Here is a 15,845-nt window from a genome sequence, read left to right as displayed (position 1 = left end):
CAAGCGGTACTTTATATTTACTGGGCCGATACAAGCTTGAATGATACTTGCGAAAAGTTTCTCCCACCTAAGGATGTAAGCAATACTTGTGTTATTTTATGCTTATATACCTATTTGATATTTTATCTTGAAAGGTAACCAAATGGGAAGATAAGTCCATTCCAAAAGAATGGCTTGTATGTATCCATGAATTATTAATGCAAATTTTACAGATTGCAAGTTGGATACATTGATAATACACTGCACAGATTAAAGTCCCATACGAACATAACATGGGTATAGCAGTGATCAATATGATGCACGCCTGTTGCGTAGCAAATGATGTGGATTGAAGTCCCAAATGGACAATCCTTTGACATGTCAATATTGATATTATGCACGCCTAATGCGTAGCAAATTATATGGGTTAAAGTCCCATAATATGGGTTAAAGTCCCAGAAATTAATTGACATGTATGTATTAATCTGTGGCATGCCTGCATCATGACAGATATATGGGTTCTAAATGTTCCAACTCCCTAAATGGAGATTATCCACGCCCTACTATAAAATAACGCTCCGTTGGAGGTTATAATCCACATTCTCACATAATAAAAGCCCTCTGAAGCGGCTTGGGTACCCAAAAGCAAAGAAATGCTTATAATTGATGTATGCGCATGCAAATGAGAATGGTGGGATCATGAATTGATGAATGACAATTTTTGGTTTTGGAGTAGCTACTCAAATCATCAATGGGTTGTGCTGATTGGAACCACGTTCAATTATTAAATGTCGACAATATCATTGGCCAAAATGGAACGAGGTAATTCCATTATAAATGAGAATGAACGTGGAAGAACAAACCCATAATACGAACCCCAAAATTTGTTAATACTAAAATTTATACTTGGGTGTTCGGAATAAAAGGGAATATACCTTCTTTTTATGACACACTGTTTCTGGCAGAAACAAGGAATGTTAGGTTTTCTCCATATTTACAGATTCAATTGTGCCCCCCCTTATTACACAATTACGGAGACCAACATATAATCTTTAAGGGTTATTAAATGCACGGAGCATATCGCCAGAAGCGATTCCCTAAAAGATGTATAAATAGCTGGGTTAAAGCTATATAATGTGTCATAAAGCTTAATCCCTTTTAGACAAAATCCGTTGAAAGAATTGACATTGCATAAAGCAAGTCCCTAAAGGACATGTGCTTGAAGCACAAAATTTGTACTCAATATTAATATGCATAAATTACCTCAATGAGTACATTGATTATAATGTGATTGCAACACATTAAAGATTCTGCAGAATTCACGAAATATTTGTCTCGACTTAAGGATCGAGCATTGTGCCAACGAGATTCTTGCTTATACTAAGAAAGTATTGAAGCATTTTTATGAGGATTATCCGTTGGTCCTTAAATGTTTTTCCAGAAGTATACTAGACCAGATAGAGCTCAGCTCCACATTGTACTCTTTTTCCTTCATCCAGGTTTTTATCCCATTGGGTTTTTCCTGGTAAGGTTTTAACGAGGCAGTGTCGCTCAAGGGTTTTAGGGTATACTATGAAAATTTTTATGGTCGCTTACTGGACAAAAGCTAGTCCTACATTTTTCAGGGGGAGATATTCACAAAGAGGAGCGTGGTTTTAATAAAGACCTCCATACACTGTACTCTTTTTCCTTCATCCAGGTTTTTATCCCACTGGATTTTTCCTGGTAAGGTTTTAACGAGGCAGTATCGCTCAAAATTGACTCACAGCAGCAGTGTCACTCAAGATTGACTCACAGAAGCAGTGCCAACTACGATATTCAGAAAGCTGATCAACAGTATAACTTAAAGATATTTTGCCAAGCATCAGGGGGAGCGCACTATCAATAAAGATCTTCAAATACTGTACTCTTTTTCCTTCGTCCAGGTTTTTTTTATCCCACTGGGTTTTTCCTGGCAAGGTTTTAATGAGGCAGTGTCGCACGCGCGTCAATATACATAGAATTTTATGTTACACATTATTATGTACTCTTTTTCCCTTCGACCAGTTTTTGTCCCACTGGGTTTTTACTGGCAAGGTTTTTAACGAGGCATATTCCGTATCATTTGTGGTCTCCAAGGGGGAGTGTTGTAAACAAGATGCGAAGCTTCCCCCCCCCTATGAAGCTTCCCCCCTTGTATTGTATTGGTATGGTGGAGCCCACATGTTAGAATGTTTTGCCTATATACGGGTTCACCCCTTTGTTTGTAATACACACATTCAACACCTAAATGAGAAGAGAAAACTCTGAAGGGAAGTTCAGTTCCTACATTCCTCTCTCTCTGTCTCTCAATTCTTTCTCTCAATTTTCCTCTCTAAATTCTCCAGTTTTATAACAATATATATATATATTATTTATTATTATTATCTTTTGAGTTGATTTCATGTATACGAATAGTAGGCTAGTTTTTTATTATTTATTAATTTCTCTTTTGGGTTGATGTTTATGTATATGAAAACTTAAAGTAAGAATGTAATTAACTGAAAAAACCAATATAAATTGAAAGAAAATTATAATAAACAGAAATTTTAAATATATTTATATTAAAATAATAATAATAGGGATTAAAAAATTTGTTCCATGTTTTTCTTCCACTAATCTCACTTCTATTATTTCTCTATTATTCCACCAATAACTAGGATGTAAATGATTTCTATAAATAAAAAACCAAATATTTTAGTCAAATATAAAAATATTAGGTATGAACAAAATTAGGAAAAATAATAGAATGATCTAAAGTTTCAAAAAGTAGTTAGTAAAACATTAAATTTTTACATGTCAAATATTTATTTATTTGTGGTTATGTTAAGTAACTTTGTAAACATCTTGATTACCATTTATAAAATATATATCTTGTTCATTGACAATTTTATGTGCATAACATACATTCAAAAAATATTCAAATGTTATTTCACCAAATATTTTAAAATCTAATAATATAGGTTTTTATAAACTTGTTCTTAGTTTAAAGTATAGTTTATATTTGCATATAATATAACATATTATTGCTAATAATTTAAAATCTAAGAATATAGATTTTTATAAAATTGATTCTTATTTTAAATTGTAGTCTTTTTTTGCATATAATATAACATATTATTGCTAAGCAAAAGAACACTATCATACACAAGCATTTGATCATATAAATACTTCTATGTAAAATCAACCAATTATTAATCGAATTTTTTTCTTCATGTTTTCAATGATATTTATTTTTTATTTTTTCATTCTGTATTTATAAATATATATATAATAAAAATAATCAAATATAAAAATTCTACATTAATAATATAGAATTATAAATAAATATTAAATGAAAAATATATAAATATGTTATACCTTAATTTACAGAGAAAATTACCCATAGTACAATGCTAAAGTAAAAGTAGACATTGAAGAAGATTGGGTCCTTAGGCTTGTAAACACAAGAGTTTACATTATTAAGGACTACTATTACACTATCATGGACATATGCAGTCCATAAGCTTGTAAATCATATCCTTAAGTTTGTACATTACAATCTTTGGTTTCACATTTAAGACACTTTGCTCCTTTGTTACAACATTAAGGTGAATCCTAATCCATAACATTGTAATACTCATTTACAAAGAAAATGATCCCCTTACAACATTAAGGTAAATATGGACCTTAGAGAAGTAATTGTGAAACTTATTCTTGTAAACACTAGGGTTTACAATATTAAGGACTTCTTTTACAATGTTTTGGACCTTCCATAAACTTGTAAAGTGTATCAATAAAATTGTAATATCATAAATTACAATAGAAAGGATCTCTATTACATGGTTAAGGTAATTGTGGACCTTGGAGATGTAAAATGGGTAATTATTCTTGTAAATGCAATGGTTTATAACATTAAGGACTCGTGTTACAGTGCTTTGGACGTAAGCTTTCCATAAACTTGTAATGCAGATCCTTAATCTCGTACATTACAAGATTTGGGTTCTAATTTTTGATTTTTTGCACCATGATTACAAGTTTGAGGTTCTTCCTTATCCATAGCATTGTAATATCTTGATTTACAGTTGAAAGGATCCCTCTTACAATGATAAGGTAAAGGTAGACTTTGGAGACGTAAACGTGGTCCTTATTCTTGTAAACACAAAGGTTTACAATATTACGGACCTCTTTTACAATATTTTGGACCTCCATGTTCCATAAACTTATAAAATATATCCATAAAAATGTAATAACATAAATTACAATAGAAAGGACCTCTATTACAAAGTTAAGGTAATGATGGACCTTGGAGATGTAAAATTAGTACTTATTCTTGTAAATGTAATGGTTTATAACATTAAGGACTCGTATTACAGTGCTTTGGATGTAAGCTTTCCATAAACTCGTAACGCAGATCCTTAATCTCGTACATTACAAGATTTGGGTTCTCATTTATGATTTTTTGCACCATGATTACAAGTTTGAGGTTTTTCCTTATCCCTAGCCTTGTAATATCCTGATTTACAATTGAAAGGATCCCTCTTACAATGATAAGGTAAGGGTAGACTTTAGAGAAGTAAAGGTGGTCCTTATTCTTGTAAACACAAGGGTTTACAGTATTAAAGACCTCTTTTACAATGTTTTGGACCTTCCATAAACTTGTAAAGTGTATCCATAAACCTGTAATATCATAAATTACAATAGAAATGATCTCTATTTCATGGTTAAGGTAATGGTGGACCTTGGAGATGTAAAATTGGTACTTATTTTTGTAAATGCAATGGTTTATAACATTAAGGACTCGTATTACAGTGCTTTGGACATAAGCTTTCCATAAACTCGTAATGCAGATCCTTAATCTCGTACATTACAAGATTTGGGTTCTCATTTATGATTTTTTGCACCATGATTACAAGTTTGAGGTTCTTCCTTATCCCTAGCTTTGTAATATCCTGATTTACAATTGAAAGGATCCCTCTTACAATGATAAGGTAAGTGTAGACTTTAACTTTGTAAATATGGTCCTTATTCTTATAAATACAAGGGTTTACAGTATTACGGACCTCTTTTACAATGTTTTGGATCTCCATGTTCCATAAACTTGTAACGTGTATCCATAAATTTGTAATAACATAATTTACAATAGAAAGGATCTACATTCCAAGATGAAGTCAAGAATGGATCTTGGAGATGTAAACTTGGCCCTTATTCTTGTAAGCGCAACGGTTTACAATATTAAGGACCCATATTACAATGGTTTGGACATTGGCATTCCATAAACTTGTAAAAATTTACCCTTAATCTCGTAGATTATAAGATTTTGGTTCTCATTTACGCGTTTTTGCACTAGGATTACAACTTTAAGGTTCTTTATAATCCATAATCTTGTAATGTTATAATTTACATTAGAAATGATCTATCTTACCATGTTAAGGTAATGGTGAATCTTGGAGAAGTAAATTTGGTCCTTATTATTGTAAACACAAGGGTTTACAATATTAAGGACCTTTTTTACATTGTTTTGTATGTCAATGTCCAAAATGTTGTAGAACTTGTAAACCTTGTGTTTACAAGATTATGAATATACTTTACAAGTTTATGGAACACTCAGGTTCAAAACAATATAAAAAGGGTCATTAATACTATAAACCCTTGTGTTTACAAAAATAAAGACCACATTTATATAGCCAAGTACCAAGGCCTTGGGAGAAATTTGAACAAGTTTCACATACTATGCAATTGCCAAACAGGCTATGGTAATTGCATACTATAATGCAATTGCTGAACAAGCAATGGTAATTGCTTACCGTAATGCAATTACCAAACAATATATGGTAATTGCATAACATAATGCAAGTGCAATTGAAAAATATGCAATTAATGTCTCCCGGTTGGGAATTGCTCATTATGTTGCCAATCTATCCTTTAACTCCTCCCATGTTATCTAAATCCCAAACAAATGGTAAATGACGATTTTGTCTTTGAAGGTTAGTGGGAAATTATAAGTAATTTGCAATTAGCAAGCGAAGATAGAATAATTGTGTTTATTAGCTTGCCATTGTATTTACTTATGCAATTAGTATCTCCCTGTTTGGCAATTACAGGTTACCTAGAACAAGTTCAGATTTCTTGAAGTTTTTGCATTTTATCGCATCGTCATGCCAGTCCAAGTTGGTTTCTAAGTTTAGGTGATTACAAATTTATGGATTTGGGTGAATCATGATGTTCTAATTAATAGGAAAAATTGTGTAAATTAGGACCCGAAGTCTTATAGCGCATGTAATGGAATGAGATTTGGATAGATTTGCAATTACCAAAAAAGAGTGTAATGCATTTGCGAAGTGGTTACCCGCATGCCATGGCTATTTTGCACGTAATTAGTGGCTCTAGTTTGAAAATTTGACATTATTTGAGAGACATTTTGGACATTTATCACATTGACCACCCCACACCCTCATCTGCACTTCCCGATGTTATTAGTGACTGAACTCATAGAAGGTGATTCCTCGCAATTACCAGACAGGGAGCTAGTAATTGCATATGGAAATAACTTAATACATTGCAAATTGCATTTTTAATGGCATTTTCATTCTTTAACTGTTTCGATGGTCATATAGAATTTTATGCCGCATAAAAAAAATATTGAACTGATTTCTCCAATCAAGAATTGAAACCATTGAAAGCATTGCATAGATAAATAGATGAAAGAGGTACTATTCAATTAATCACAGAAACATGGAAATGAAATAATAACAGAAAGGAAATGATAAAAGAAAATTGCTCAATACCCTGTGCAGAAACCATTTCCAATTTCAAGTAAAACTTCTTTGAAGATTACATAAACACAACCAAAGTACATGTGATAGAAATGGGCATATATAAGCATATGCACCATATACCTGTAAAATAAAAAATAAAAAATCTCCAAAATTAAACAATCCAAAATTTAGAAATTCCAAAACCAACTAAAACAATCTCTAATCATTCCCCAAAATAAAAACAAACACTAACAGACCAAGCAAATTTTTTTTTCTTCTTCATATTTCTAGCTATATATTTTCTATTTTTTTGGTCATTCAAGCTTGCTTTATTAAAGCATCAACCAAAGACACCAAAGGCCAGCAAAACAACAGAGAACTACAAACAGAAAAATAAATATAAACTCAAGGCACCCTGCACAACAACATGAGCATGTTTAGTAATAGCCCAAAAGAGAACCCGTCATGCACACTCAAGGCACCCTGAGAAGCATTGTTGGGACCAATATGAGTCATTCTAGGTAGTCCTTGGCTCAGCATACTCCCTCTAATCAAATAAAGTTCACCAAATTTTGGCAAGAAATACCTAAAAATCTAAGCTAAGTGGACCTTGGAAGAGGTAATTAGAGAAAAAATTCATATTCAATGGAAATTTCAAAAATTATGAGAAGATCATCATTATATAATTTAAACACTAGCATAAAGTTCAATAAAAAAACAATTTACAGATATTGAAACTGACCCACCAAAAATTGGAATTTCAATCTAAAATTTCATACCAAGTGGATCTTGAGAGTTAATTCAACTCAAAAACTACAGCAGAATATAAAATCAAGAAAATATTAGGCTCAACAAGAAATACAAGAGAATAAAAAATAAAAATAAAACAAAATCAAGGAAAATGATATTTGCTAGAGGGTGATGAGATGAGGTCCAAGATTTGAATATCACAATTATATGTCACGGTCTATCATTATTCTCTTCTCCAATTCTTGCATAAAATCCAACAATATAGACTCCATTAAATTTCACAAAATGACTTGGGCACAGCTCTAAGAGGGTGAGCCATTTGCAAGGTGAGGCCAAACTTCTCTTCCATGTTCAAGGTCTCTGGTAAAACCCCATCTTCAAGCTTTCATTCAAAAGAGTTAATGAGTGAACCCAACATCAAGGGCAGAATTCGCATCGTCCATGGCAAGCCAGGACATATTCTCCTCCCAGCACCAAATGGAATAAGCTCAAAGTTTTTCCCGCTAACATCAATTTGGTCATCCAATCCTAAGAACCTCTCAGAAACAAATGAGCTTGGGTTGTCCCAAATGTTGGGGTCTCTGCCGATGGCCCATGCATTCACAAAATATAACCGGCAGATTTCAACGTTTGAATCGGCTTTTCGAGGGAGAAGCAATGGAGTTGCTGGGTCTAGTAGAAAGGTCTCCTTGATTATTGCTTGGAAGTAAGGAAGCCGAGCAATAAGGCTCGTCAATGGGCTGGGCCGGCCCGGGCTTTAAAGAGAGGAGAGAAAATACCGGGCTGGGCTGGGGGGCCTACTTCATTCGAAAAAAATCATAAACTTAATCATAAGGGCATTTTAGTCCAAATTTGAGATTAAACTCACTTAATTCCAATATTTATACATCAAACCAAATTCATAAAAAAATTCCAATAAAGTCACACAACTCAATAAGATTTTTCACAAAAATAATAAAACCAAGTACTATTTTTGAGGTTATTACATAATTAGATCGCAATATGTTTTTAAGAAATAATTTTAAAAAATAATAAGTATAAAAAAAATTTTTTTTTTTTAAAGGATGGTATGCAAATGTTTGGTGATGTGTTCAAGAAAAGCATGATTATATTTGGTGGTACGATTATATTTGGTGATATGATATGTTGTTCATCTTATTTATATGTATAATTGTTGTATTAATAATTGACACAAATTAATGTGCTAATCATCCAATTATAAACTAAGAATGAGTAAAGAAAAGTAAATGAAATGAAACAAATTATATATGTGATTTAATTGATATAATCCTAATCCTAAACTCTATTTATACATAATTATATACGTATGCGGGTCTAACGGGCCAGACTTTTGTGTTTTTAGATGGGTCGGGCGGGGGCCTTATCGACCTATGAGCCCGCGGGCCAAATGATGAGGCCTACCGAGCAATGTCTCCTTCCTCTACTGGTTTTCCTTTGCCAATGATTTTCTCTAGCTCTTGTTGAGCTTTTGATAGCTTTTTCGGATTGCGTAGCAGCTCAGCCATTGCCCATTCCAACGTGGCTGAGGTTGTATCTGTGCCCGCAGTAAATAGAATCTATTCACATAATAAGTCACAAAAATTAATGGCATAACAAATTGTAATGACCAAGCAATTAAAAACAAAAAAACAACTAACCAAAAGCAGATGTTGAAGTTTGGTCATGTCCATGTCCTCACTGTTCACTCCACTGATGTTCAAAAAAGTATCCAACATATCATTGGTTATGACATAATCATGGGCTTTTCTAGATTCCAATCTTTGGATAATGATGCGGTCAAAGACCTGTTCTATCTTCTGGACATGTTTGATATGTGCCGCCTAATTCTCTGGGGGTCAATTTTCCTAAGAACAGAGAAAAGTCCACCCAGTTTGGCTTCTGTGCCTCTTCCATCGAACCCCACACAATCTCCTTGAACTCTCTAGCCATCTCGCTACTTGCGTCAACCAAATCCATAGAGAACATAGTATGGGAAAGCAGATTGAGCGTCGTTTTGAAAGTGGCTTTTCTAATATCTACCGCCTCACCTTTGACCAAGCTTTCATTGACATCATATATGAGCTCTTCCACTTTCATGCGACGGCTGGGTTGGTTGGCGTTAAGGATTTTGGGGGCGAACAAGTGAGAGTTGCATATTTTTCGAAGGCTTCTTCATTTGGATAAAGTTGGTATCCAGGGCAGGCTGTCTCCGGGAAGGTAACTGGCTTTAGGCCTCATGATTTGGCCCACGGACTCATGGGTTGATGAGGGCCCTCCCGGTCCATGGGTCAGACTTGGGCTTTGAATTTTCTAAAAAAAACTCGGTCAGGCCCGGCCAGACCCGGTATTTTCTCTTTCCTCTTTAAAGCCCGACCTAGTCCAAGCCTATTAAATTTATGCTAAGCTAGCCCGGCTTGGCCCATTGACGTGCGCTAACTGGCTTGGATTGCATTTGGCACAATTCGGTTGGACAAGAATCGGTCATGTGTTCGGAGGACTTGTTTGGTTGTGTTTGATGAAGAAACAACCACCGTTGTTACTTGGCCGAGTTGCAGAGTTATAATGGGGCCATAGATTTAAGAAAGCTTGGTGAAATCGAGATGGGGTTTGTTTCCAAGCTCTAAGAGATTGCCAATGAAAGGATGCTTTGGTCCAGGTGGAAGAAGATGCCTTTTGGGGTTGGCTTTGCTTCTGAGGGCTTGAATTGAGAACAAGAACACAAAGAAAAGACTAGTTAGGAGGACCATACAAAAACTCTATAAATCCATTCTCTCTCTCTCTCTCTCTCTCTCTCTCTCTCTCTCTCTCTCTCTCTCTCTCTCTCTCTCTCTCTCTCTGTGGTGTAATTTCAGACAGAAAACAAAAGTTAAGGGAGAGCATAAACCTTTTCACCTCCGACATCCTAAATAATTGTTAACATGAGGAACACGGAGTTGTGGAGTTGTGCGCTAAAAGTAGTCTTTCTACTTGATGGCCAACTCGGAAGTGTCTATAAAAGCATATTTTAGTGTTTATTTAGAGAAGACTTTTAATCACAAAACGTCCCTAACATTTGCCAAACTATCAAATTGCATCCTTAAAGTTTTTTTGTATCACTATTGGTTTCTAACGTTAATATGGGTGCTTTTAAATAGTCTCTCTATCAAAAAAACTATTAAATCCAAGGATATAATCATCAAATCAATCCCTGAATTAATTGTCCAAAATGAGATATATGTTATTCTAGCTGTTAACCTTTCTCTTATATAAGAACTCCATTCACATGATATTTCGATTTCCTTTTCAAAAGAGTGACTTGCGTGTCAAGAGTATGACTTGCTTGTCGAGAGTATGATATCATATGATATGTTATTAGACTGTAAATTGAAGATTCACATTTTACTTAATAAACAGTATATAATTTATAGTTTGACAATATATATATTTTTTTATAAAGGGTCCTGGTGGTCTAGTCTTTTTATGTGTGTTGCTTGAAAGATGAGCCAATTTGTGTCTCAGGCTATAGTGGGAGGGAGAAACACTTGCATGAAACGGGGATAGTACTATTTCAAACCAATAATGCTATGACATGCGTGATAACTTTTCTATGTTGTATAGTGTTATTGGCCGATAATAATGAAATAGTGCTATCCCCGTTGAAACAAATTTTTTCTCGAACACACCAAAAGCCATCTAACTAACATCACATTAGTCACTCCAAAAGCATTTAATAACCAAAAGTAGTGATAAAAAAGAAAAGGTAAAAGTAAAATTATGTATGGAGAGGAAAGTAAATTAAAGGAAAAACTCTAGAATATAAAAGAGGACTCTAGGAAGTGGGTGTGACAATCTTAGACGAAGGTTCATCCACTGGTATCTAAGACCAAAGGCTCATCCATCAACAGAGCATTCCCTAAGTTCATGTTTTTTCTTTTTATGCAAAGTTTTTTTTTTCCGTAAACTAAGCTACTTGCATGTGATGTGAGGAAAGAGTTGAGGAAGAGTTATATGGTGGGGTTGGTGTTGATAGTGATCTGAGTTTGAAGGAGAAAAAAAGGAAGGTTCATGCTTTCTCTCCACTTAGCCTATTTCGCAGATAACAATAAAATTTTATAAAGTAGTGGAGATGTACCAGAATTATCTTTGCTTCAATCAATCTAACAAAAGAAAAGAAAGAGAACCCTACAATAGGCAAGCTGTATCAAAAGAGTTCATACAAAACAAGAGTTTCGAAATTCTTGAAGCACACTATTTAAAAATGATATCAAACAGACCCTTTGAAAATGATATTATATTCTCCAAAAACACATTATCGCTATTTGTTGTCACTAATCGATCAAATATTGGAACACGTATGTTTTATCAAAGATTGAATTTAGATACAAGTTGGGTCACAAAATTATAGAGTCCAAGCCGTAATCATTCTATTTTGATAGGTTAAAGTGTAGACATCAATAAACCCAATAATTTATATGATTCGTCTTTTTCTCTTCAAGTTGAGTATGGCAGCTCTTTTACGTCTCTAATCTTGCTTGGCCCAAAAAAAGTCAAGAAAGAAAAACGATAATATAGCCGGCAGATTTCAACGTATGAATCGGCTTTTCGAGGGAGAAGCAATGGAGTTGCTGGGTGCAGCAGAAAGGTCTCCTTGATTATTGCTTGGAAGTAAGGAAGCCAAGCAATAGGGCTCGTCAATGGGCCAGCAGGCCCGGGCTTTAAAGAGGAGAGAGAAAATACCGGGCTGGGCTGGGCCGGGTCAAAACGGGCCTACTTCATTCGAAAAAAATCATAAACTTAATCATAAAGGCATTTTAGTCCAAATTTGAGATTAAACTCACTTAATTCCAAGAGAATACAAATAAAAACAAAAACAAAATCAAGGAAAATGATATTTTTTAGAGGGTGATGAGATGAGGTCCGAGATTTGAATATACAACAATAACACATCATACTTGGGCTAAGATGAGATGAGATCGAAGATGGCGCTTGCAGTTTGCATCAAGCTGTTATCACTATCAAGAGATAAGAGAGCTATGCAATCTGTACATGGGAGGAAGACTCAGTCACCGTTATCGAGAAATAGAGGAGTTGGCAGTTGAGATGGGTGGGTTTTTGGTCATCGTCGAGAGCACCACCATAATCTTTTCTATTTCTTTTTATTTCTTTTTGTTTTTGAAATATAATATATATATATATAACCAGCTACCTGCTATGGCAGTTTTGAAAAATTGGCGCATCGGTGCTCCAGGTCCACCGTAGACTTTGCTGGTTAGGGAATTCAAACTTAGGGTCAGTTTGCCATTGTTGTACTGTGAAAATAATTGATGTCAGATTTGTTGTGAGAGAAATTAGTTGTGAGAGAAAGAAATTTGACGTTTGGTAAACTTTTTGTTAAAATGGCTGTTGGTACTGATTCTCGCATAATCATTAAACCCAGCGCCTCTTCGAAATTGATTCTTGCATAATCAGAAAATGAAAGCACCTCATTAGCTACTTTCCCTTATAACTTTCTCTCAAAGCAATTTTTAACAATAAATCATTTTCTCATAGTTTAGCAAACGGGCTGGACTTCCCAAATTTTTTTTAAAATCATTTATTAACCCAAATTAAGAATGCCAAACGAGCACTTAATTTCTAAGAGCATCTACTAATAGAAACTAGATTATGGTGATTCTTGTGAAATTGTTTGGCTTGCCACATTATGTACAAGTCTGTTTAAGGATTGCAGTTTGCAGATTTTAGAGCATCTCCAATGAAATTAGTACATGGCGTAGCAATGTTGATTTGATATGCCACAGAGAACAAAAGCCCCTCAAATGGAAGTAACAAATTTAAAACGTAGTAATTTAAATATAGGGTTATTTAATCAAATGGTTCTCAATCTTATACCCAAGTTGTATTTTGATTCCTCAATTAAATTATTTATTCAAATGATCCACCAACTCTTTATTATTTGGTGAATTGGTCCACCGTTATATTTTCTGTGAGTTTTAGTCATGTGAACTGCACATGAGGGGAATATGAAGGGTAAATGCGACTTTTTGATAATGGAGTTTTTGTTTCCTTTTTTCTTCTTCTTCTTCTTCCCTCCCTGTACAACCAAATGACAGCGGCGTCAAAAGACAACCAATCGGCACAGGAAAGATGACAACGACGATGGCTTTGTTTAGACATGACTTCTTTGACTTTGATGGCCAAGGTGGCAGCACGAGTTGAGCTCCACAATATGTTACAATGGTGGAGCTGGCTTGTTGCACCGCTAAATCACCCCATGTGCATCCTTCCATATCTCTGTTTTAATTAATTAATTAATATTTTAGTATAAATTGATGATTTTAACTCTCAAATTAATAGCAATATTGATGGAGTGTAACGGTAGGACCAATGCGCCGATTAATAAAGAGTTTGTAGACCATTTGAACGAATAATTTAGTTGATGGACCAAAATGCAACTTAGGTATTAGTTTGAGGACCATTTAAGTAAATAACCCTTTAAATATAACTTCTTCTTTTTTTGTCATTCGCTAGGGAGGGAGAGAGAAGTATTCTATTGGGTTACCTCAAGATTGTCTCTTACGTGAATGGAACCCAGATGCTCTTGAGGAGGGAAGAGGAGAGTTTGACCCACTTTTCCATTGTGGTGTCATGTCATGTGCACAAGTGAGTTACCTATAACAAATTAAGTCCCACAACATATTTTAATCAAAAGTATTGTCTATTTATTCATCCTAACATATTTGAAGGATGGGTTGAAGGGTGGATTGGAGGGACAAAGTTTTGAAGTGGCAAGTTTTAGTATAAAGGTGCCACATATTTTTTGGTTTTGGTCAATAAAGGCGCCACATATAGGTTAACAAATGACCATTTCAAAGAAAAAATTTGCTATTTTCATTGGAGATGTTCTGAGCATCACCAAGGGTATAGGCAATGTATGCAATAATGTTTGATGTGCCAAGGGAGTAAGCAAAATATACATATTGTTGTACCAACGGGCCTAATATGAGTCCATTCTCGATCCAAACTATGCACTGATATTGTCCTTACCTTAACCACCTAGAAGAGAGAATGCCCAATAAACCTCTAGGTGTGGGGTTTTTAACTTAAAATGCCTCGATACAATAAGGAGTGGACCACCTATATTTAAATTGTAGATTATTGTTATATTCTCCAATGGAGGACTTACACATAATAGTTTGTATCGAGCCACCTACACCAATGCGTACTTTCCCCAATATGCAATGTTGCCTATTTTAAAATAAATATGTATACTGAGCTCAACTTACTTTTTATAATACAATATCATCTCACATCTCTCACTTAAAAATAAAAGTAATAATCAATAAAATAAAATACAAAGAGGACAAAAATAAATAATATAATAACAATTTATACAATTCCCACATATATAGTTTGTTCCTTCAAAAGTGTTGCCACATAAAATAATAGTTTCTTTCTTTAATATGCAACATAGGTTGTTATAGAACAACTTTGTCTACTTCATTTGGATATTCCCTTGAAGATGCTCAAAATAAAGCAAAAGTTCTTTTAGGATTATGTCCTAAAGGGAGTTGGGCGCTTAAGTTAGTTTCAGTTTGAGAAATGAGTTGTAGTTTTTAAATTTCTTGAATTGCATTATGTTTCAGGTTGTTTCGCATATTTGTACAATCTCAAATAATTTTTATTTTTTTCTTTATACAAACGATAATAAAGGAGGATGATTCGAACACAAGACTTGGTTCTTTACATAAGGAGCCGATTTTTCCACACAGATAAATCATATTCTAACAACCGTGCATCCAATTTTTTTTTTATGTATTTTTAACAAGCCATTTTCAGTATGAGTGGTGTATTTTTCACCACCACTATTTGTATTATATAAGAGAAAATTTGTAGTAAAAAAAATTATTAAAATAAGTAGAGAGAAATTGGAATGATGTTTGAAATAGTTAGAAATAGTGCCACTTATCAATATAGGTGTTAATTTATGATTTGTATAGGAGGAATGACTCATACTTTGTATAGGAGGAATGACTCATACTTTATGAATGCAAACAATATTCTCATTTGCTACTTAGGATTGAATTGTACTGAAAAACTTAGACATGTTGAAGAAAGAAATGAAGGAGTGTTGTTCAAGTTGAAGGTAGAAAGATGGCTTATTTAAGAAGAAAATTTCATCCAATCCCCCAGAATGGTAAGATATCAACACCTTATAACTTATCCTTTCTAATCTCCCCAAAATGGTAAAAAGTACATGATAAAATCATTCACCTCTACATTCATTTCTTCTATAAAATACTTTGAATTTAGTGAGTTATATCCAAGTTGCCAGACGAGCTCAAGTGCACTGTAGTTTTTTTTTTTTTTTTCTCTTCCAAAAAA

The 15,845-nt window shown here is 34.0% G+C and overlaps 1 pseudogene; it reads right to left on the bottom strand.

Annotated features, from left to right (window-relative positions):
* Positions 7,485-9,850, bottom strand: LOC18784951 (annotated as a pseudogene).

Source organism: Prunus persica, chromosome G2 (assembly GCF_000346465.2).
Source record: "Prunus persica cultivar Lovell chromosome G2, Prunus_persica_NCBIv2, whole genome shotgun sequence".
Classification (NCBI taxonomy): domain Eukaryota; kingdom Viridiplantae; phylum Streptophyta; class Magnoliopsida; order Rosales; family Rosaceae; genus Prunus; species Prunus persica.
Note: the sequence above shows the minus strand (reverse complement) of the source record. Positions and strands in the feature narration are given on the sequence as shown.